Source organism: Furipterus horrens, unplaced genomic scaffold, assembly GCF_987537825.1.
Source record: "Furipterus horrens unplaced genomic scaffold, mFurHor1.1.pri manual_scaffold_1, whole genome shotgun sequence".
Classification (NCBI taxonomy): Eukaryota; Metazoa; Chordata; class Mammalia; order Chiroptera; family Furipteridae; genus Furipterus; species Furipterus horrens.
This window is the reverse complement of record NW_028327171.1, coordinates 25,254,529-25,275,830: the sequence shown is the minus strand read 5'-3', so window position 1 is coordinate 25,275,830 and position 21,302 is coordinate 25,254,529. Positions and strand designations below refer to the sequence as shown.

The following is a 21,302-nucleotide window of genomic DNA, read 5'->3' as shown; positions in this document are numbered from 1 at the left end:
GCTTATGCCGCAGAATTTTAGTCATTAGCTTATGTGTGCCATGAGATGAAGAAGGCTGAAAATCGCTGACCTGGTCTGGGAAAATTTTACAATGTTTCCTTTGCCAACTGGCACCATAGTAAGTTTGGTCAGTAGATGGCGCAAGAGAAACACCTCAGGCTCGAAGCGTTTTGCCTCCAGTTCTGTACTCACTCCAGTGCTTTGGCTTCTGTGTGTATGTAGCCTCTCCAGTGACTGGGTCCTGTAGAATAGGCAGCATTTTTTTTTTAAGGAAAATATTAAGAAACATACAGTTTAATAGGAGAAATAAGTCTATAAAATAAGTACCATAACAGAATTATAGTACTTATAATAAAGGTTCCTCTGAAATTTAAGTGAGAAGAAGAAAAAATGAAAAAAATTAAACTACATCAGTTGAAATAGCCAGCCTGTTGGAAGAATGGTAATAGAAAAAGAATTAAGAGCAAATCCCTACAGAAACCACATAGACTTTGCAGTTTGGGAAGTAGTAAGGTCTTCCCTACTCTGAAATTTAAATCAATACATACTCATGTCAAACAGATCGGTATAAAATCTCAGAAAACTTACTCTGGTCCACTTGCTGTCATCTATAGAAGCGAGATTTGTCTGCAAAACAGCAGGGCCAAAGCAATGTGTGGTTCAAATCATACATCTAAACTCAGACACATTTTAGTTATCTGTTTTATTTTATCTCTATCTGTCATCTATCTGATTTGCTCCAAGTAGACTGCATTAGTGAGTAAGTCAGGAGGGCTGGCCAGTGGAAGGCAGAGACAGGTATCATACCTAGCTTGAAATGGTCCCCTCATCCATTCCTGATTCACTACAAATTTCTAGTGCAAATATTTAAATTATCTCCTGAATTAGGTCAAAAACAGCATTGATAAAAGTTGTTAGAAGTTGTTTCTCTCTGCCTAATGATATATCCTGAAAAGCACTTATCAATTGGAATAGACCTTAGTTACTCTTTTTATTATGAGGATACCTGCAAAGTACCATATGCTGTGTGTGTGCACTATAGTTTATTCAACTTCTTTCCTATATTCAACCCCTCGCCTATATTAACTAAATGTTAAGTTTTTCATATTTTTCAATTATCATGTTGCAGTAAATAATCTCGTATATGTATATGTATTTCTATATTTTTATATTGCTGGGTCAAAGGATAAATGCAAATAGGTTTTGTTAGATGATCCCCAATTTTTTTTAGAGTGGTTGCAACATACTGCATCAGGAAAAGAACTGTTTTCCAACAACCTCACCAAGAGAATATATTGTCAAGCTTTTGGATTTTTGCCAGTCAGGGTTGGCATATGTGGCATAGATTTTTTAAAATAACATGAAGAAATGTATCTAATAGTGGGTATAATTTGCTTTTGGGTAAATGTGTTCAGCTATTTAGAGTATCTGTTTCTGAATATTTCCTTTGTCGCTCATCAGAGGTTAGGCTCCCTCTCATAGGCCACTAAGGCTGTTTGGCCAGTGGATGTCACTCTAGCGCTAGTTAAGTTTCTAGTACAACCTTCTCACTTCATATATTTTAGGGCAATAATTTTCTTCTAAAATCCCGTCCATGTGTTCATTACATAAATTAGTCAAGAGTTCTCAAGGGATAAGTCTTTTTTGAAAAGCCCAAGACTAATATGCTTAACAGGAGAGAGCTTTCTCTGTAAAGGGCTAAAGAATATCAATTCATCATTTTCTGATTTAAACAAGGTGCTAATTTTGATCTGATTACTAAAGTTAGCTAAATTAAGAACAAAATTCATGAGCAGTGGGAACTAACCATGATCATGTGACTCCTTGATATATGTAAATATTAACAGAATGGCATTTTTGTCCTTGATGAAGGGGTCTTATCCAGGTTCAGAGAACTAGACTTCAGCAGACCCCTCCCCAGCCAAGGGCAATGGCTTTTACACCTACAACAGCTTCCAAACATGAAATGCAAACATCTTAGCTTAGCTCTTGCAGACCCTCTCTTAACACTACCCTCATAAAACTGTTCTTTAAATAAATTCTCAAAGCCTTTATGCATTAAGAAAAATTGGCAAGGATAATCTTAAGGACCAGAAAATCCTTGCAATAATTACTTTGTGGATTAAAGGGAAAGAGAAATTGTAGCAAATTGAGGGTAATGAACTATATATCTTTAATATTTATTATTGTTTACTTCAGAAAGCAGTTAATACTGAAGTCAAAAAGAAAATAAAAGGTTAAGTTCATAGAACTGTGTTATTTGTAATCAGTGGCTGGAATATTTGTTATAAAAATTAATTAGATGTCATATAGATGATATTTTAACAGATATTTTATCAATCAAGTCCCAACAGAAAGATGACAGCATACTCAAATTAGGATACATCAAAAATGGTTCTAAGAGTCTTAAGACCACAAAAGATCAGTTTTGGTCGAGAATAGCCAAACTCTCCATTTTAGAATAAGCTCAAATTTTAATAAACATAGCCATATTAATAAAACTGACAACAAATAAAACACACTGAGTTCTTGTATCCACAGTTGAATCTCTCCTTATGACAACACTTAGCCAGATGTGTTTTGAATTTCTCTCCCTGCACTGTGGAAGTCCTGCCACATCTTCACCTGCAGGCTCAGTTCTGATTGGGTCGTACAGCCTTTGTTCCAGTGCCAGACAGTCGGGGGATCTTGCTTGTGTTCTCATCCCAAGTGCAGTCTTCACAAAGGAAGTTCAGGAGTGTCCTCTTCCTTCCACTGTGCTTGTTAAATCACACATGCCCACAGGACTGGCTTGTCTCGTTGTATTTGTGAAGCACTGTGGCTTTTGCATGTATGTCTAATTTAAGCACGCTGAATTTTCTGGCCATGACCTCTCTGTTCTATGCACAAGCAGTTACAGAGAGATTTTTAAAGGAAAGGATAAGCTGTATGGATAGTAAAGGACGACTGTGAGCTTAGAATAGTTCCCACTTTGTTACCTTCTATTTCTTGAGCAAGAAGTTCACTAAGTTGAATGGGTAAATCACTTGCAGATGTTTGAGAGAAATAGTATTTTATCTAAAACTTTTGGAACTTTTTCCAAAACTGCAATTGAAAATCAGCTAAGAGTTCCTGAAGAATCTATTGCCAGTCTGGTCTGCTGGTGCCTTACAATGAGCAGGTTGAAGCAATCTAGGCATTCATTTCTTCTAATAAATACACACCTGCCAACTAATTACACACACATAATAATAGTTAACACTACTGAGTGCTTACTGTGTGCCAGGCACTGTGTTAAACACTTTACTGATATTATCTGACATAATTCTCATAGCAACACTATGAGGTAGGTACCCTTAATATCGCTGCATTACAGATGATTAATTTCGAGTCATATAAGTAGGAAAAGGTAGATTAGGAAAGTGTTAGTAAGCCAGAGAGTTCTGGGGAATGTAGGCAGTCTATCAAGAGCAGGAAGGGTGGACCAGCCCCAGTGGATCCACACAATACCCAGATAAAGAGAGTATTCCTGGTATGTAACCTGATGGAGGAGCCATATGTCTTGAGAGGAAAGCCAGAGGCTCAGACTAAGTGCCCTTTCTGTGGGAGAGGAAGCCTCTATTGACCCTACTAATTAGACTGAGCCTGTAAAGAGGAAGCCCATGTCAGGGCTTCCTATAATCAGCACTCCAGGGCAGAGAGCAGGGAAGAAAGACCTCATCTCTATTTGGTATAGGTAAGGCAAACTCTAGCCAGACTGCAGCTTATGATGGACTCTCCCAGGAAGCAAGGGCTCCCTAGTGGGAAGAAGGCACAATTAATTCATCCTCTTTCTGTTCCCAGGGAAGGCAGTGGGCAGCAGGTGAAATGACTGGGCAATAATCCTATGTTCATGATTGATTTCATGCCTTTTAGAGGCTGTGGCAGAAGTGCCTCCACCATATCCTCTGCAAGCATATAACATTCCCATACGCGCAAGCCCAACTTCCAGTTCCAGCTCTTTCCTTCAGGGCTGGCTGTGGCCACCAGAGCCCACCTGCCCTGTGCACAGGGGAGGCTGGGAGTTCCAGACAATTAATACCAACTTGGGAGTTGGTGGATAAATATCACATCCCCTTTGCTGCTTGAGTGGATAACTCAAAAGTGTATTTTCTGGACATGTTCCTAGATCCCCCAGAAGAATGTGGCCCCAATTGCCCACTCAGGTGACTTGTTTGGTAATATATCCTTTTAAGAGCCATCATCTCTTCCCTTCTTAGAGTTTCCTGGAATCACCTCCTATAGAGGGAGGATCTCCAAGACCACCCCTAGGTTCAATAATTCTCTAAAAGACTCATACAACAAGCAAATAGTCATACTCATGGTAATGGTTTCCTACAGCTAAAGAATACAAGGCAAACTCAGCAAAGGGAAAAGGTGCATGGGATAACATCCAGAGGAAGCCAACACAAATTTCCAAGAGTTGTCTCCCAGTAAATCACCCAGGATATGCTTAATTTCCCCATCAACTAATGTGACAGCACATGTGAAATGTTGTCCACCAGGGAAGCTCATTAGGGATACAGCGCTGAAAATCTTTCATGGGAGCTGGTCCCAAACTCTCTCCCTGCCTGGCATGTGCCCAAATCCCAGACTTGCAAAAGGAAGGTAAGTGTTTAGCACAAACCACATAGTTTAGGCAGAGTGAGCCATTCTTACGTGGGTTTTATGTGGGATCCTTCTCCCAACCCATGTTCCAGGATGCTAACTAAGGCCAACCTTGCAAGCAGCCCTAAAGATAGCAGTTTCAGACCAGCTATGTTAACTCCTTTCTCCACATCTCCCAAATAAGCTTCTTGTCCTCAGATTCTTGTCTCAGGATTCACTTAACCCAAACTAATCCTTGGTCATGCCTCTCCTCTGAGGTTACTAGCCAGAAATGATGTAAGCTTAACATACTTGATTCTAAAACTCTTTTAATGTTTCACTCTTTTCCACAATGCTTTAGGTCCATATACAACAATATTATGCAAACCAAAAAGAACAGAGAATATGATATAGTGGTTACATCTCTGTTCTGGGAGTTCAGAGTCTTGACTTTTAGATCCTCAACTGGATTACATCAGTGGATTTCAGTTTGTTATCACCAATAATCCAACCGGGCAGCTATAATCAAATGTCATAGATTGAGTAGCTTATAAGTGACAAAAATTTCTCACAGTTGTGGAGGTTGGGAAGTCCAAGATCAAGGCACTGGCAGATTCAGTGTCTGGTGATGGCTTACTTTCTGGTTCATGAACTGCTGTCTTTTTGCTGTGTTCTCACATGGCAGAAGGGGCAAGGAAATTCCCAGGGTTCTCTTTTATAGGAGTACTAATGCCCTCATGGCTTAAGCGGTATTCCAAGGCCCCATCTCCAAATACCATTATATTAAAGATTAGGTTTCAACATGTGAATTCTGAGGGGAAAACAAATATTTAATCTATGGCAATTCTCTGCCTCCATAAACACCACATTTCTTTTATTTTTTTCTAAAATTTTTAACCACTTTCAGTAAAATTTATCCCTTGTCACTGTACAAATCAATGACAAATTTATACCATTATGTAACCACCACCCCCAATCCAAACATAAAATAGACATTACCCCAAAAATTCCTTCATGGCCTATTGCAGTCAATTGCTTTCCTCCAGCCCTAGATGCCCATTGGTCTGGTTTCCTTATACTTTGCCTTTTCTAGATGTTTATATAAATGGAATCATAGAGTATGTAGTCTTGTCTGTCTTCTTTCACGTGGCATAAGTCACTTGAAATTCATCCATATTGTTGAATGCACCAGTAACTTATTCCCTTTTATTGCCGAGCAGTACTCCATTGCATAAATATAAAACAGTTTATCAACTCATCTGCTGATGAACACTTGAGTCCTTCCAGTTTGGGTTACTGTGAGTAAAGCTACTAAGGACATCCATGTACAGGTCTTTGTGAGGACATTTGTTTTTGTTTTTTCTGGAGTAAATATCTGTGAGTACGATTGCTGTGTTGTGGGATATGTATATACAGGGTGAGGCAAAGTAGGTTTACAGAAGGTTATGGAAAATAATACAATAATTAATAAATTATAATAAAAGAATAAACTGTGTTTTGTGGACTCACAACTGTAAACCTAATCTTGCCCCACCATGTATTTACCTTTTAAGAAACTAATACTCCACCTACATTTTAGAATCAGCTCATTAAATTATACAAAGGAAGTCTATAATATAAGAATACCAATAAATTCAAGCTAAAATTATAAATATGAAGGACATAAAATATTAACCTGAAATCCATCCTTTCCCCTTTGTAAAATGTTCTGTAAAGGGCAATAACATTGAAGAACCATGGAATATTATTGTGCAATGGGGGAAGGAGAGGATCTGAAGCTGTTTGAGGTTCAGTATTGGCACATATCATTCAACACCTCTGAGTCCTGATTCTTTCTGCTATACAAAAGAATTAATAATTTTATCAATTCTTTTCTGGTTATATAAACTATCCCACATTTAGTTGTTTAAGCAATAACCAATTGATACTAAGTAGAGGAAAATACATTATCACAGGGGAAACCTTGTGAAAACATAAGGGATTATTATTACTGACACTCTGGGCTAGTTTAACTTCTATCCAGTTCCAGCCTAGTCAGTTGAAAAAGAATAATAATGCACTAACAGCACAGCTCTGAGCTATTATAGTCCTAGCCAATGTCTAACCGGCACTGTCCCATGTACACTGCAATGTGAAGTCACTCGCCAGAGAAGAAACTGACATAATCTCCCTCCCCTCTCTCCACGGGGGGACAAGCTCTGGCAGCCCAGTACCCTGAGATAGAAGAAATGGAAAAAGATGTCAGGGCAGGATGACACAGGGGAAACATAGACTAGGAGAGACATCGTTTATTCATTCTTTCCCCAAAAATAAATGTGGCTTCCAAGCCACCCAGGCCTTGCCACACTCCTGTCTGGCTCAAGAATGACCTAGGCTCCAGCCTGGCTTTACCACTAACTTCTAATATGTCACCTTGGACAAGTCATCTTTGCCCTCTCCCAAGCTTAATTGGGTATAATTAGCAAATAAAAAACTTTATATATTTAAGGTATACAATGTGATGTTTTACTATATGTATATATTATGAAAAGATAGTGATGAAAGCTAATGAATACATTCATTACCTCATAGTTACCATTTTTATTTGTGTGGTGAGAACACTTGAGGTCTATTCTTTTAGAGAATTTCAAGTAAACAATATATTATTATTAATGATAATCACCATACTGTACATTAGGTCTTCAGAACATATTTAACTTAAAGCTAAAAGTTTGTACCCTTTGGTCAATAGCTCCTATTGTCTCCCATCCCCACTCCAGCCTCTGGTAACCACCTTTGTATTCTTTTTTACTAGGAGTTCCACTTTTTAAAAAATTCCGTATGTAAGAGGGATGGTGTGATATTTGTCTTTCTGTGTCTGACTTATCTCGCTTAGCATAATGTCCTCCAGGCTTATCCATGTTGTTGCAAATGGCAGGATATTTTTTAAAGGCAGAATATATATATCACATTTTCTTATCCATTCATCTGTCAACAGACAGGCTGTTTCCACATCTTGGCTACTGTGAATAATACTGCAGTATAAAATGAGGACATTTAGGGCCATATGATTCCTTCTAGTTTTAAAATTTTATTACCCAAAAGTAGTCGTTAAACCCCTATTACTAAAAGAGTTTAAGTACACAACCCAAATATATGCAAATTTATTTAGTGTCAAAATGTACACATGTACCACAGTACTAGGACCCTATAATAATGAACAAACACACACAAGAAAATTTTAAAGGATGAGATTGTTTTTAATGAAATAAACATTGTTTTAAATGTCTTTATTTTTCCTAATGGGAGGACCACAGACTATAGCAAAGGGAAGCCCTTCTACATGCTGGGGCCGACGTTTACTCAGGGCACAAGACACAAAGCTCTCCTCTGCACCGCTGGAGCCAGCAGTGTGTGGTGCAAGCATCATAGCTGCCAGCACATTGCACCAGATTCCTAGACAACTTGTGCATCTTATAACGCAGGAAACAACCTTCTCTCTGCGCCATCTTCCCTCCTCCAGGCTCCTACATTTTCACATCTCCTCCAGAATATAAAACCTGCTGGGATGGCAGTTGGATTCAGACTGATGTTTGTTAAATGACTGGTTAATTGTAAATATCACAAGTCTATAGAGAGAGACTTTGTCAACAAGGATCATGAGTGTGAATCCATTTTTCAGATAGTATTCTTAACTGTAAAGTTTTGTGTGCTTCTCCTTTGTTGTTGGGTTTGCTGTTATTGTGTGTGTGGTTTTTTCCCCTCATGCTAGGAGAAAAAGGCCTCTCTGCCTAGACACTTCCTGTTCATTTGTACCTGCCATATTATTTAGCTGAGAGTTAACAGCACTCATCGCTTATCCACCTATGTTCTGATGTGGTTTTTTTTTTAAGATTTTATTTATTTATTGAGAGAGGGGAAAGGAGGGAGAAAGAGAGGGAGAGAAACATCAGTGTGTGGTTGCCTCTCATGAGTCCCCACTTGAGGACCTGGCCTGCAACCCAGGCATGTGCACTGACTGGGAAACAAACCAGTGACCCTTTGGTTTGCAGGCTGGCGCTCAGTCCTCTGAGCCACACTAGCTAGGACTCCAGCTATGTTCTAAGACACAAGTAGCAGTCAGAGAGACAGAGATCAAATTGATAGTTAGTACATTAAATGGGCCTACATACAGAAATCAGTTAGCATAGCAGGACTACACTGCTACCTTGAAAACACCAGCTTGCAAGGTTGGTTCTTGGCTGGCATCTGGATACAAGGAGTTCAGGAGGGTTCCTGCCCATTAACCGACAAACGTGGTTCGCTGTGCCAAACTGGACAAACAATGTGGCCTTTCCTGAACGTCTGCTTTCCTTCTGGAGCCTGGAATCTGTGCAAATTTCCAGATACAGAGGCTGTGTGATCAGCACCAAAGGAAAACTGTGGGCACTGATCCTCTCATGGGCTTCCGTGTTTGGCAACATTTCCCGTTCACTATCACAACTCGATTCTGGGGCAATTCGGGGTTCCATGTGACTCTCTTGGGAAAGGATTTTTAGAAGCTTGTACCTGGGTTCCTCCAGATTTCATCCAGTGCACCTTATCCCTTTGCTGAGTCTGTGTTGTATCCTTTCACTTTAATAAATTATAACCATGACTACAATATATGCTGAGTTCTGTGAGTCCTTCTAGAGCAGCAGTTCTCAACCTGTGGGTCGCGACCCCTTTGGGGGTCAAATGACCCTTTCACAAGGGTCGCCTAAGACTATCAGAAAACACATATATAATTACATATTGTTTTGTGATTAATCACTATGCTTTAATTATGTTCAATTTGTAACAATGAAAATACATCCTGCATATCAGATATTTACATTACGATTCATAACAGTAGCAAAATCACAGTTATGAAGTAGCAACAAAAATAATTTTATGGTTAGGGGTCACCACAACATGAGGAACTGTATTAAAGGGTCACAGCATTAGGAAGGTTGAGAACCACTGTTCTAGAACATCACTGAACCTGGCTGGGGTCCTCACAACATGGCCTACTAATACTTCCTGAAATAAACTTACCCCATACTGCAGACTATCCTATGCTGAGGTATTTGAAAAGAAATAGCCTTGGTGAGACTTTTAATTTATTTGTAAAAATAAAAATAAGCCCACAGATAATACCTTAAGAATAATAGCAAGAAGCACATCTACTTGTCAAAGGAAGACAATATAAATCTGTGCCTTTGGCCCATACAAATTTTGTTTTTTCATGACCTTTGGGCTTACAGTGTACACACAGGAGGAACTCAATAAGTGCTTACATATTTAAAAATATACGTTATACAAATAAAAAATGAAAACAAAATATTTTCCTAATCTTTCACAGTTTTTTCCAAATGTTTAACTAAATCATCTCTTAAATTGGCATTAGGGAAATTGGGTATTTTTAAAATTACACTGCCAACTACCTCTTAGAAGAATTAGATTCTTTTTTTTTTTTTTTTTGGTCAAAAATTGCTCTAACCCTCCCTTGAATTAATTGAATTATATCACCCTAGCTGTAACCACACTGGCAAAATAAGCATGAGAATCTACATAAAACTAAACAGACCTCAAGGGAATTATGTTGAATGAAAAAAAAAAAAGCCAATCTCATAAGGTTACAAACTGGGCAATTCCATTTATATCTCATTTTTAAAAAGTTTTCCAGCCTAAATTTATAGTTTATGCTGTTATAATGATTCTTCTGTAAAATGGATAACTTCAAAAGAGTTGGAAAAGATAAGCTGTGGTCCTCAAAGAAAGATGGTTTCCTTCAAAATTGGTCCTATTATACATCATTCTTGAAATAACAAAATTATAGAGATGAAGAGAAGATTAGTAGTTGCTGGAGCTGGGAACTAGGGGAAAGAGGTGAGTATAAAAAATAAAATAAGCAGAATATGATTATTAATCAGGACTGTAGAAAGATGAAATTCTATATATCATTTATTTGAAAAATATTTATCATTACACATTTGATCTTTTTCATTTCCAACCATATACCGTTTTCACCTTGGTGATGACCTTGCTGTGTGGAAAGCATAATATCTTTAATACATGAGTTAAATCTAAGACGATGTTCAAATGGACTGCAGGTAACTGTTTATGTCAATAATAAATACAGTAGATTACTTTTAAACCCCATACTTTGGACTTTTTATTACAGATGCAATTGCTGACTTATCATAAATCAATGTGCTTAAAGTGCCATATGATATCAAATGTTTAGCTTAACAGCATAAAATTGGGCAGAAACTGTAAAACATATTTTATAGGTGCTATAAAACCCTGGGGCTGGAGGTCCCGTTTCTTTTGCATTACTCTGATCCATCAAGTCCACTGAAAATTCCAGAGAGCCAATGCACTGGGGAATTGAAAATTGGCTTTCAGAGTTTTATTCATTTCAGTTATTATAACCTCCAGGAAAGCTCTGTTTCCTACTATGAGGAGAGAAGCACAGGCCCCACAGAAAGTTAAAACAATATATTCTTTACAATGTCCTTCTGTTACTAATCTGTCCTGCTGTATCTGCCCTCCCCCCACTGCAACCCTGGTGGGACCCTTTACCATCTGAAAGGAGGCTAATTAATATGGCAAGAGGGTAGTCATTGTATTTTGTTTTTGTTGTTCTATTTTATTTATTTTACTTCTTGTTTAAATTATATTTTATTGATTATACTATTACAGTTGTTCTGATTTTTCCCCCTTTGCCGCCCCCCCCAGCACCTCCCACTCCTTCAGGCAATCCCCACACCATTGTTCATGTTCATGGGTCATGTGTATGAGTTCTTTGGCTTCTCCATTTTCTACACTGTACTTTACATCCCCATGACTATTGTGTAACTACCTATTTGTACTCCTTAATCCCCTCACCTCTTCACCCATGCTCCTACACCCTCCTCCCACGTGGCAACCATCAAAATGCTCTCTGTATCCATGATTCTGTCTCTGTTCTTCTTGTTGACGTACTTTGTTTTTTAGATTCAATTGTTGATATATATGTATTTATCACCATTTTATTGTTCATAGTCAGAGAAGGAAAACTCTGATTCCAAAAACCTCCGCTGCCTTGCGGCATACCTCTTCAGGGGAAAGGCTAAGGGAGTAAACCCCGACAGAAAATCCGGAGCCGGAGTCCCTAAGGCGGTTTGACGTTGTAGTCAACACCGGCAACTCCTGCGGCGCACCTGAAGCCAAGCTGTATTGACTCCGTCTTTCCCTTGGATCCTTCAGCTGCGAAGAGAGGGGGGGTCTGCTGCATGGGCAACAGCAGACCCTCCATATCACCCTGCCCAGGCTCTGTAGCTTCAGCTTCACTGGAGAGGACACTCCAGCGTCATCACAAGATGTCGATTCAACACGGGAGGAGACAGATACCGTGTCACTCCCGAGTTGGACTGCACAGCCATTCTCGGTGGTGCAGATAGACTCTTAAGAAGCTACACCATCGTCTCTCGAGACGGACGGCTGCCGACGACGATTGTTCATAGTATTGATCTTCTTTTTCTTAAATGGGTCCCTTTAACATTTCATATAATAGTTTGGTGATAATGAACTCCTTTAGTTTTTTATTGTCTTGGAAGCTCTTTATCTACCCTTCTATTCTAAATGATAGCTTTGCTGGCTAGAGCAATCTTGGCTGTAGGTCCCTGCTTTTCATGACTTTGATATTTCTTGCCAATCCTTCCTGGCCTGCAAATTTTCTTTTGAGAAATTGGCTGACAGTCTTATTAGAACTCCACTGTAGGTAACTAACTTCTTTTCTCTTGCTGCTTTTAAGATTCTCTCTTAATCTTTAACCTTTGGCATTTTAATTATGATGGGTCTTGGAGTGGGCCTCTTTGTGTCCATCTTGTTTGAGACTCTGCACTTCCTGGACTTGCTTGTCTATTTCCTTCACCAAATTAGAGAGGTTTTCTTTCATTATTTTCTCAAATAGAGTTCCAATTTCTTTCTCTTTCTCTTCTCCTTCTGGCACCCCTATGAGGCAAATGTTGGACCTCTTGGAGTTGTCCCAGAGACTGCTTATACTATCCTCATTTTTTTGGATTTCTTTTTCCTGTTGTTCTGATTGGTTGGTTTTCGCTTCCTTGAGTTCTAAATCATTGATATGATTCTCAGCTTCATCCACTCTACTGTTGTTTCCCTATAATTTGTTTTTTATTTCAATTAGTGTATCCTTTGTGTCTGACTCAGTCTTTTTTATGCTGTTGAGGTCCTCATTAAGATACTTGACCTGGCTGCTGTGGCTCGGTGGATGAGCGTCGGCCTGTGAGCCAAGTTTCACTGGTTTGATTCCCAGTCAGGGCACATTACTAGGTTGCACATCAGGTCCCCAGTTGGGGGCATGAGTGAGAGGCAACCACACAGTGATGTTTTTCTCCCTCTCTTTCTCCTTTCCCCTCTCTCTAAAAAAATAAAATAAATAAACAAACAAATAAATAAATTATTTTTAAAAGTCATTGAGCATTCTCATAACCAGTGTTTTGAACTCTGCATCTGATAGATTGCTTATCTCCATTTTGTTTAGTTCTTTTTCTGGAGTTTTGTTCTTTCATTTGGGCCATGTTTCGTTGTCTCTTTGTTTTGGCAGTCTCCCTGTGTTTGTTTCTATGCATTAGGCAGAGCTTCTGTGATGTCATGTCTTGGTAGTGTGGCCTAATGTAGTAGGTGTCCTGTGGGGTCCAGTGGCACAGCCTCCCCTATCATTCAAGCTGGGTACTCGAGGTGTGCCCTTAATGCGGGCTGAGTACACCGTCATCTTGTAGTTGAGCCTTGATTGCTGTTGGCAAGTCAATGGGAAGGACTTAGATGGTAGTCATTGTTTATCCTAAAATGTTTGTTTCCCTGAGTAGCAGACACTCATTCATTCAGCAAGTTGAGTTAGTGTTCCATTTTAAGTACTTTTCTGTGGTTCAGCAATGGATAAGACAAGGTAGAGATAGTGAGGACAGAGAGATGTGGACTAATGTGAGAGACCTTTAGGATATAGAGGCAATCAGACTTGGTGATGAAAGAGGGCAAGAAAAGGAAGAAGACAAAGATAACACCCAGGTGCTTAGCTTGGCAACTGGGTGAATGGTATGAGAAGAGACTGTTTTATGATGTGACTGTTGCCATGAGCTAGACCCAGGTCAAAAGGCAATGGTTTCCCACAAGCACCCTTAGAGGCTGTATGGTCATAATTGATACTTTCCTTCTGGACATAAACCAGTATCTCTCCCCTGTGTCTCACAATACGCTAGTTTTGAGAACAGGCTGTTGTCCTGACTTGGTCAAGCATGTAAGAAAGACATTTTTCCATACCTCAGCATGATCATGTACCAGTACCCCTATCCACCCTACCTTGTTCTCTATTTCTTTGGCACCTGTCAAGCTACACAGAGAAAATTCACTTTGTCTTGCAGTCACCCAAGATGCACCTCTTTTGAAAGTTTCTCTTAATAAACTCTGTTAGTTGCCATACTGATTTGGCCTTTCTCTGTCTTTGGTCTTTCCCTGCCCTCTGCTTATGCAGGTATATTTTCAGTCTCAGGGATTTTCCCCAGGGTCCATGTGTACTAACAGATGGTACACATGGATATTGCCTGAGATAGAATACAGAGAGGGAAGCTGGGGTAATGAGGATACATTGAATTTGAGATACTCCTGGGTCATCCTCTGGAAACTTCCAATAGCAGTTGGTTATATGGATCAAGTCCAGAGGGCAAATTAAAAGGAGTTAACTGTGGCAAACACCACTGTTTTCTGTTGTTGAAAATCTAGTATCTTCCATTATAAAACTGTGTACCTCACTGAACACTTCAAAGAAATACCTGATTTGGCTCTCTGTTCTTTTTACCCATTCAGCCATTAGTTCCTAAGCTTAAACCATTGCTCACCTCAGCACTCAGAAAGTCTGCTGTTTCCTCTTCAACATGTGGAACCAGGAACTGAAGATAATGCCTTAGTATGTAACCAGGAATCAGTACAGAAGGCACGAGAACAGTCAGCAAAAAAATCTGTGACAAGTTGATGAACGGGTAAAATGGAAGAATTTTTTAAAATTATTAATCCAAAAACAAAGGAAAGAAAAAATTTTAAATGGAACATAAAACAGGTGGGCTAATTAGAAAACAAAGAGTAAGATGGTTGCTATAAATCCAACTATATTATTAATTAATATAAATTAACTAAATAATCTAAGTAAAAGGCTAAAATTATAATACTGGACCAAAAGAGATACATTTTAAACATAAGGAACACAGAAAGATTAAAAATGAGTCACCATGCAAGCTATTCTTATATCAGACAAAGTAAATTGTGACTCATTGATCAGAGAATCAATTTAACAAAAAAATAGCACAACTTCAAATCCTTACATACCCAATAACTTAGCTTCAGCATACAAAGAGTAAAAAATGAGCAGATATGAAATCCACTGAGAGAAGTCATTGATCAAGTTCGAACCTTATCTGAAGAGTAAGTTACTGCTAATTCTGAACTTATTATCACAAAGCATCTGACTTGCCTGAGCACTGGTTGGACTCTTCAAGGAGAGTCAGAAAGGGGCAGCAACTGAATGGTGAGCTGCATCCATCCCACTAGATCTCTGGATCATTGAGGCCTTTATAAAACATCTCCAGGCACATCAATTAAAGCAATATTGGCCCTGGCTGGTATGGTTCAGTGGATTGAGCACTGGCCTGTGAACCAAAAGGTCATCGGTTCAATTCCCAGCCAGGGTACATGCCTGAGCTGTGGGCCAGGTCCCCAGTTCAGGGCGTGTGAAAGGCAACCATACATTGATGTTTCTCTCCCTCTCTCAAAAATATATAAATAAATAAATAAATAAAAATAAAATAAAACAATATGTGTGGGTCCTCGCGTCTGGCAGCGGGCTGCTCCAGCCGGTATTTTGCCCGGGTACCTCCATGCACTCAGCCGACGGCCTCTGACAGCGCCCACCATAGAGCCCCGGCAGCCGGCGGGCAGTGGCCCTCGCCGGGGACCCTCCAGCGGACCCAGGGGGACAGAAGTGGCTCTAAATCCAGCATGTACACATTGAAGCAAGTTAAAGTATTTACTATGAAGCACAGAAGCAAAAAGTGCCAAATAGCAACTAGTAGTTGGTACACATTTAGTGAGTGGGGCAGCATTTCCTTCTCCCACTGTTGCTGAGATGGCGCAAATTAGTCAAATTCAGTATGAAATGGAATACACTGAAGGTATTAGTCAGTGAATGAGGGTCCTGGAAAAATTAAAGGTAGTGCCACCAAATGCTGACCTGGAACAAGAATTCCAAGGAGTTCCAAATGCTAGTGTGATTATGCAGGTTCCAGAGAGGATTGTAGTAGCAAGTTATACTGAAGACATTCCATTTTCAAGACCAGGGGATCTTGACCTCATTCAGTCAACTTCCTTTAAACCTCTGGCACTAAAAACACCACCTCGTGTACCTACACTAAGTGAAAGACCACTAGGTTTTCTGGATTTAGAAAGACCTCCTCCAGCCTCTCAAAATGAAGAAGTCCATGCAGTTTGCAGGCTAAAAAAAGAGTGCTCTATGAGTGACAATGCTGTTCACCAAAACAGACAGCTGGTCAGAACGGACTCCATACCTGTGTGGTGTGGTGGGTCTGCTGCCACCACTTCTAATCCTCATCGTGACAAAATCAGGTGGGGCCTTTCAGATACACTGTATAGATGCGATAGTCGAAGGAACTGCAGAAGACATGAGTGTTGTCGATGCAATTTCATTAAGAAGACAGGTAATAAAACTAATTGACATCTACAACTTTTAGAAGAGGAAACCAAAGAACGTGCTGAAAGACAAATGGTCATGTGTTCAATTACTGTAGCGTTCTGGCTGCTTAATAGCTGGCTCTGGTTTTGCCACTAGAAGTAACCTCGGCTCTCAAAAACTATTGTCTCCACAGCTGTAAGTATAAAGAATTTGCAAACTCCTTTGTTTCTGTGTTTGCGTTGTATGCTGTTTTATAGTTTATGTTCTGAAGGAGCACTTCTTCGAGGAAAGAAGGAGAAAAGACTCATGTTTGCCAAAGTAGAGGTGTGTCCTGTCACTTAGCTGTACTCACTTCAACCAGTCCTGCAATAGCACCTCCTCAGAATTCTCCCTCTGCATATTTTGTAAATAGACTCTAATTTGATTTTTAAAGGAATTAATTTTTTGCCTCATCAGTCTGAACAAGTAATTCTCTTAATGGAAGAGAGGTAGAGAATGGATTTAGAAAAGTATTTGTAAAATGAAAACTATTTTGTCTGTTTCTCAAACACTATTGAACAGTTTTGTTAACAGACATATCCGCTGGCTGCATATCCCCAAGATATTTGCCAAGCTCCATCCACACTCTCCTAAATGGACCCCCACTTCAGTGTTTCAGAACTCCCTGAACCTCATATGTTAGAAATACTTTCAGTTACAAACCACAAAAATAAGATTAGCCGTGCCTTAAGCAGTAGAGGTTTACTTTTCTCACATAACAAGAATAGAGGTGAGCAGTTGCTTTGTAAAAATGCAGATTCCCCAGGACCCAGTTCCTGAGAATAAGATTCAATGAGTCGTGCAATGAGCTTGGGGTGGGGGGTTGGGGTCTATAATTCTAAAAACCTCCCAGGTGATCCTAATTTGCAACTAGATGTGGGAGCTTCTGTCCTGGAGTTCACTGAACCTGTTGTCCTTTCTTCTGAGTTTCCAGAGTCCTTTAGCTTCCAGAGGAGTCAGCAGCACTACCAGTGAACCACAGATGAATTAACTCATCCAAATGTCCTGCAAACGGTAATTGTGAATCTCTTAGCTGGTAGACACCAGTCCAGTGAGGCTTATGGACTGACTGGGCCTGAAGACTTGAAGATTCAGCAATATTCTCAAGTGGTGTGGGGTGGGGGGGGGGTGGAATCTATTTTAAGTACTTTCTTTTTCAACTGAAAACAGATGTTGTAACCATCCAAGTAAACAGGGTAGACTGAACTCCTTTTCTTCTTTCCATTCCACTCTCAAAACCTTATTCCAACATAAAGATTTTGTTAAAGGCAACAGAATCCTCAAGGGCAAAGATGAAAGAAAATGCAACAAGAACGGAGAGAGACAGACAAGCAAAATGTTGGAAACTGGGAGCTGGTGGTAAGTGATGCAGGATTGAGAGATCGGGCATGCATTGCAGAGAGGAGGCGGGAAGCTAATAGATTGTCCTCATAGAGCCCCGAAAGGCATAGGATTAGACACCCCAGGAACCTCTCGAAGGTAGGGGTGTTAGTTGAAACACTGTACTAAATGCAGGGGGTCCCTAGATTGCTCCTCCACCCCACCAGCCAGACATCCCCATCATTTAACAGAAAACATACTGGAGAAGGGGGTTAAGGGCAAGTCGGTGTGCTGAATGAATCCTGAGGTCCGCAGCAACTTGTCACTGTTGCAGCTGAGAATCCTGGTGGCCCCGCTTAGACACCTGAAACAGCAGGCTGGCAGTCTCCTCTCAAGCTGGCAGTCTCCTCTCTGGGGCAACTGAGATCCTCAAAGGAGAAACTTATAGACAATGCTTGTTGGGAATCCTATTCAAACACAGAAATTCAGAGGAGATGAAGGCAGCACAAACATCAGAATAAACTTTCAGGAAAGCCATACTTAACATCTTCAAACAGGTAATAGAAGATAATGGCACCATTTAAAAAAAAATAAAATAAAAGACTAGTCATAGGACAAAAATGAGTTCTCAGTTTTTAGAAAGTAGGGAAAATTTTCAAGAGAATCCAAGCATGCCTTATTAGGAGGCTACTGGAGGTTGTACTCCACCAAACGGAGGGAGTAAACTGGGAGGCAAAGAATTCGAGAAACAGGCATCACCAGAGCAGGAGGCCCATGGGCTCCAGAGGGGAGTGTGAAAAGTAAAACAATCAGTCCTTGCCTGACATGTTAGAGCTATTAGGAGAGATTAACCATTCTGGCAAAGAGTTGGAGGAGCATTAAGGATAGGTATAAATCAAAACATTAGAAAATTTTGAACTCCAGGGGAGAAAAAGTTGTATAACCAAGGAAGCATTACCCATGTATATGGCATGCTTTGGCTGGGAAAAAATATTTACAATAATCACAACAGTGTTAAATTTTGATTAAACCAAAAATGTGATATGATTACATTGGAAGAATGAGGAAAACAAGAGTGCTAAACTCTCATCTTTCATGGGAGGAAGTTGAGTTTATGTCTAAATCTGAAAAACCAAGGCAGAGGCACGTTATTTAGACACATGGAGAAAATATCCAAAAGAAGCAGCTAAACCAACTGAAAGTGAGACTCCCATTTCTCTGATGAGGAGGACCGCATGGGAAATGCAAATGTCAGACCACATGGAATTTTTCTGGTCAAAACACCCCAGACTTTTGTGATTCCTTCCCACCACTTCGTGGGTTCAGCCAAAGTCCTCCCTTGAGGATTGCCAAGTGTAAGCTCTAAGGAAACAAACAAACACACACAATGAACTGCACTTGAACTTTGTTTTGTTCTTTGTTTCTAAGCCAGAAGTGTCATAACAAATAGGGAAGGAGCCAGAGCCCACACGGATGCGGGGTTCAGCGCAGAGGATCTGTTTCCTGAGCCTCTTGCTTCTGTTTTTACCCACATGAAGAATGGTGAGTGGCTAGAAGAAAAGTCACCCACACATACAGCCACTCAGTCCCTGTTCGAGTGAATGAAAGAATCAGCATATGAACAACAGTGAGCCAGTAATTATCACACATCATGAACGCTTAACAAACATTAGGACCGACATGGTTTGCCTTCAGTGCATCTTTCTGATCCACTTAGATATTTAATGGCCCATTATGCATTTTTTGCTATATATGAAATAGGGATCTCTCATGTGCATGGGGACACCCTTGTCTTCAAAGAACTACAAATGTGTTCGGGAAGGCAAAACATGAGTAAAGGAGAATTTGAACTCATGACCACAGATAGCTGAGGACGGGTGCAAAGGAAAAAGTTACTGTGGACTTGAACCCATAACCTTAATGAGGGGCTGGTGCAGGGAGGTGTGACTTTCCCAATACTGGCTGCAAAGTCCTTGGAGTCTTTTCCAAGTATTTTGTTCGCAAGGAGGATGGGAAGAGAGTATGCCCCAAGTGACTCTCTTGTTGACAAAGGTCAACAAAGAGCAGATCTCTCGGCTTCCTGCAAGCATTCTCGTGTTTACTTTGGTGCTTTTACTCTAAGGCAAAGAAATCAGAGTTCTCTGGTGATGAAATATCACCAGCCTTTCCTTCCTGCCACGAGGGCATATCAGGTTACACGGACATTGCCCCCAATTTTGTAATTAATCCCCAAATGACGTAAGAGTTCTACAGGTCAATAAAGAAGAAAATAGAAATGAATTTCATAAAGTATTAAGATTACTCAAGGTACGGCCCAAAGCCATACCCCCTTGAGCTTTGTGGGATCATGTTCCCGAGCAAAGTGAAGTTCGGGTTGGAGAGAGCCCAAACATAACACCACCCAAAAGCACACGGCAGGTAGCAGGATGTGGCAGCTATGGTTTCAGAGGCCTCACGCCCCTTGAATCATAATAATAACGATACTTAGTGCTTCAAGGGTGCTTTTAAAACCTTGGAAGCCCCTCAAAGCCCTACCATAGGCCCAGGGCACTGAGTTGCTGAGAAAGGTCTTTGCTACAAATACCATGTAACCTGATGTCTTCCATGCTGGTGGGCAGCATGGAGGTCAGAGAAGCCAACACCGAGTGCCACATGTTATGGTAACACCCTCCTCCCTGAGCTCCCAGCATCCACACGCGCCTGTTCCCATATGTTCACAGCAGGGCAGCCAGAGTGTCCCTTTCCAGACACAGTCTGATCATGTCACGCCTCTGCTTAAACATTCAGGCCTCATGTCAACCTTAGAACAACAGCGTCTTCATAATAGGGTCTTCAAGGCTTGGTAGCAAGGCCTGCCCAACTCACCACCATCACCTTCTGCTTCCTGTTCCTGCGTGCTGGACTTCTCTCGGTTCCGCAAGCGTTTCACGAGGGCACTTTCCCACCACGGAGGACCCAGGCCATTGCTCGGGCAGGAGCTCTCTGTGCAGACTGCTCTTTCTGCCAGGAACTCTTTCTCCTCTCCACCCCCTTATATGTCTCACGGTCGTACTTCAGATCTCAGCTTAAAGGCCTGGCCCTCAATCAACTTCCTGCCCCACTCTAGTTTACCCCTCCCAGCCTCAAGTATCTTTCCCTCAAGAATTTATCACAAAATGTAATTATGCAGTTCTATGCACGTGTATTTGATTAACGCCTCCCTCCTCCACTTAAGCTGCTACCTCCCTAAGGCCACGGCCCACATCTGTTTTGCTCAGAGTGTTATTCCCTAATGCCTGGCACAGGTACCTCACAGGCTCTCATTAATGCTTGATACGTGAATAAATGGTATTATGCTGTCCCAGCCTTTATAAATGTGCTATTAGGGTTTCACTCCCACCTCTCCAGCACAGGGTATAATCAGCATGCAAATCTCTATCCCAAATACAGTATAAAGATTTACTCATATCTTATTCTCTAGAATTTAATAGTATTTTGATTACTTGAATTCATTCATCTCAATCCTTTAAAAAGAAAGAAGATCATCACAAAGAACATATGCATCGCCCAGACACAGGCAACAGTGTGGTGATGGCCAGAGGGAAGTGGTGGGCAGGGGCTGGGTGGAGGTGGGTGG

General features: G+C 40.5%; 1 long non-coding RNA gene and 1 pseudogene across 3 annotated transcripts; one reads left to right on the top strand and one right to left on the bottom strand.

Annotated features, from left to right (window-relative positions):
- Window positions 1-7,838: 7,838 nt before the first annotated feature.
- Window positions 7,839-20,697, bottom strand: LOC150020786 (uncharacterized). 3 transcript variants are annotated; one of them, XR_016510407.1, is made up of 4 exons: window positions 20,552-20,697; window positions 17,947-18,153; window positions 14,484-14,603; window positions 7,839-8,144 (listed from the first exon to the last, which is right to left on the bottom strand). It is a non-coding gene; the product is annotated as an uncharacterized LOC150020786 (long non-coding RNA). The 3 variants fall into 3 exon arrangements; XR_016510408.1 differs by lacking the exon at window positions 17,947-18,153 and having other exon boundaries at window positions 7,839-8,147; XR_016510401.1 differs by lacking the exon at window positions 17,947-18,153.
- Window positions 15,749-16,483, top strand: LOC150020787 (mitochondrial fission factor-like; annotated as a pseudogene).
- Window positions 20,698-21,302: the final 605 nt, after the last annotated feature.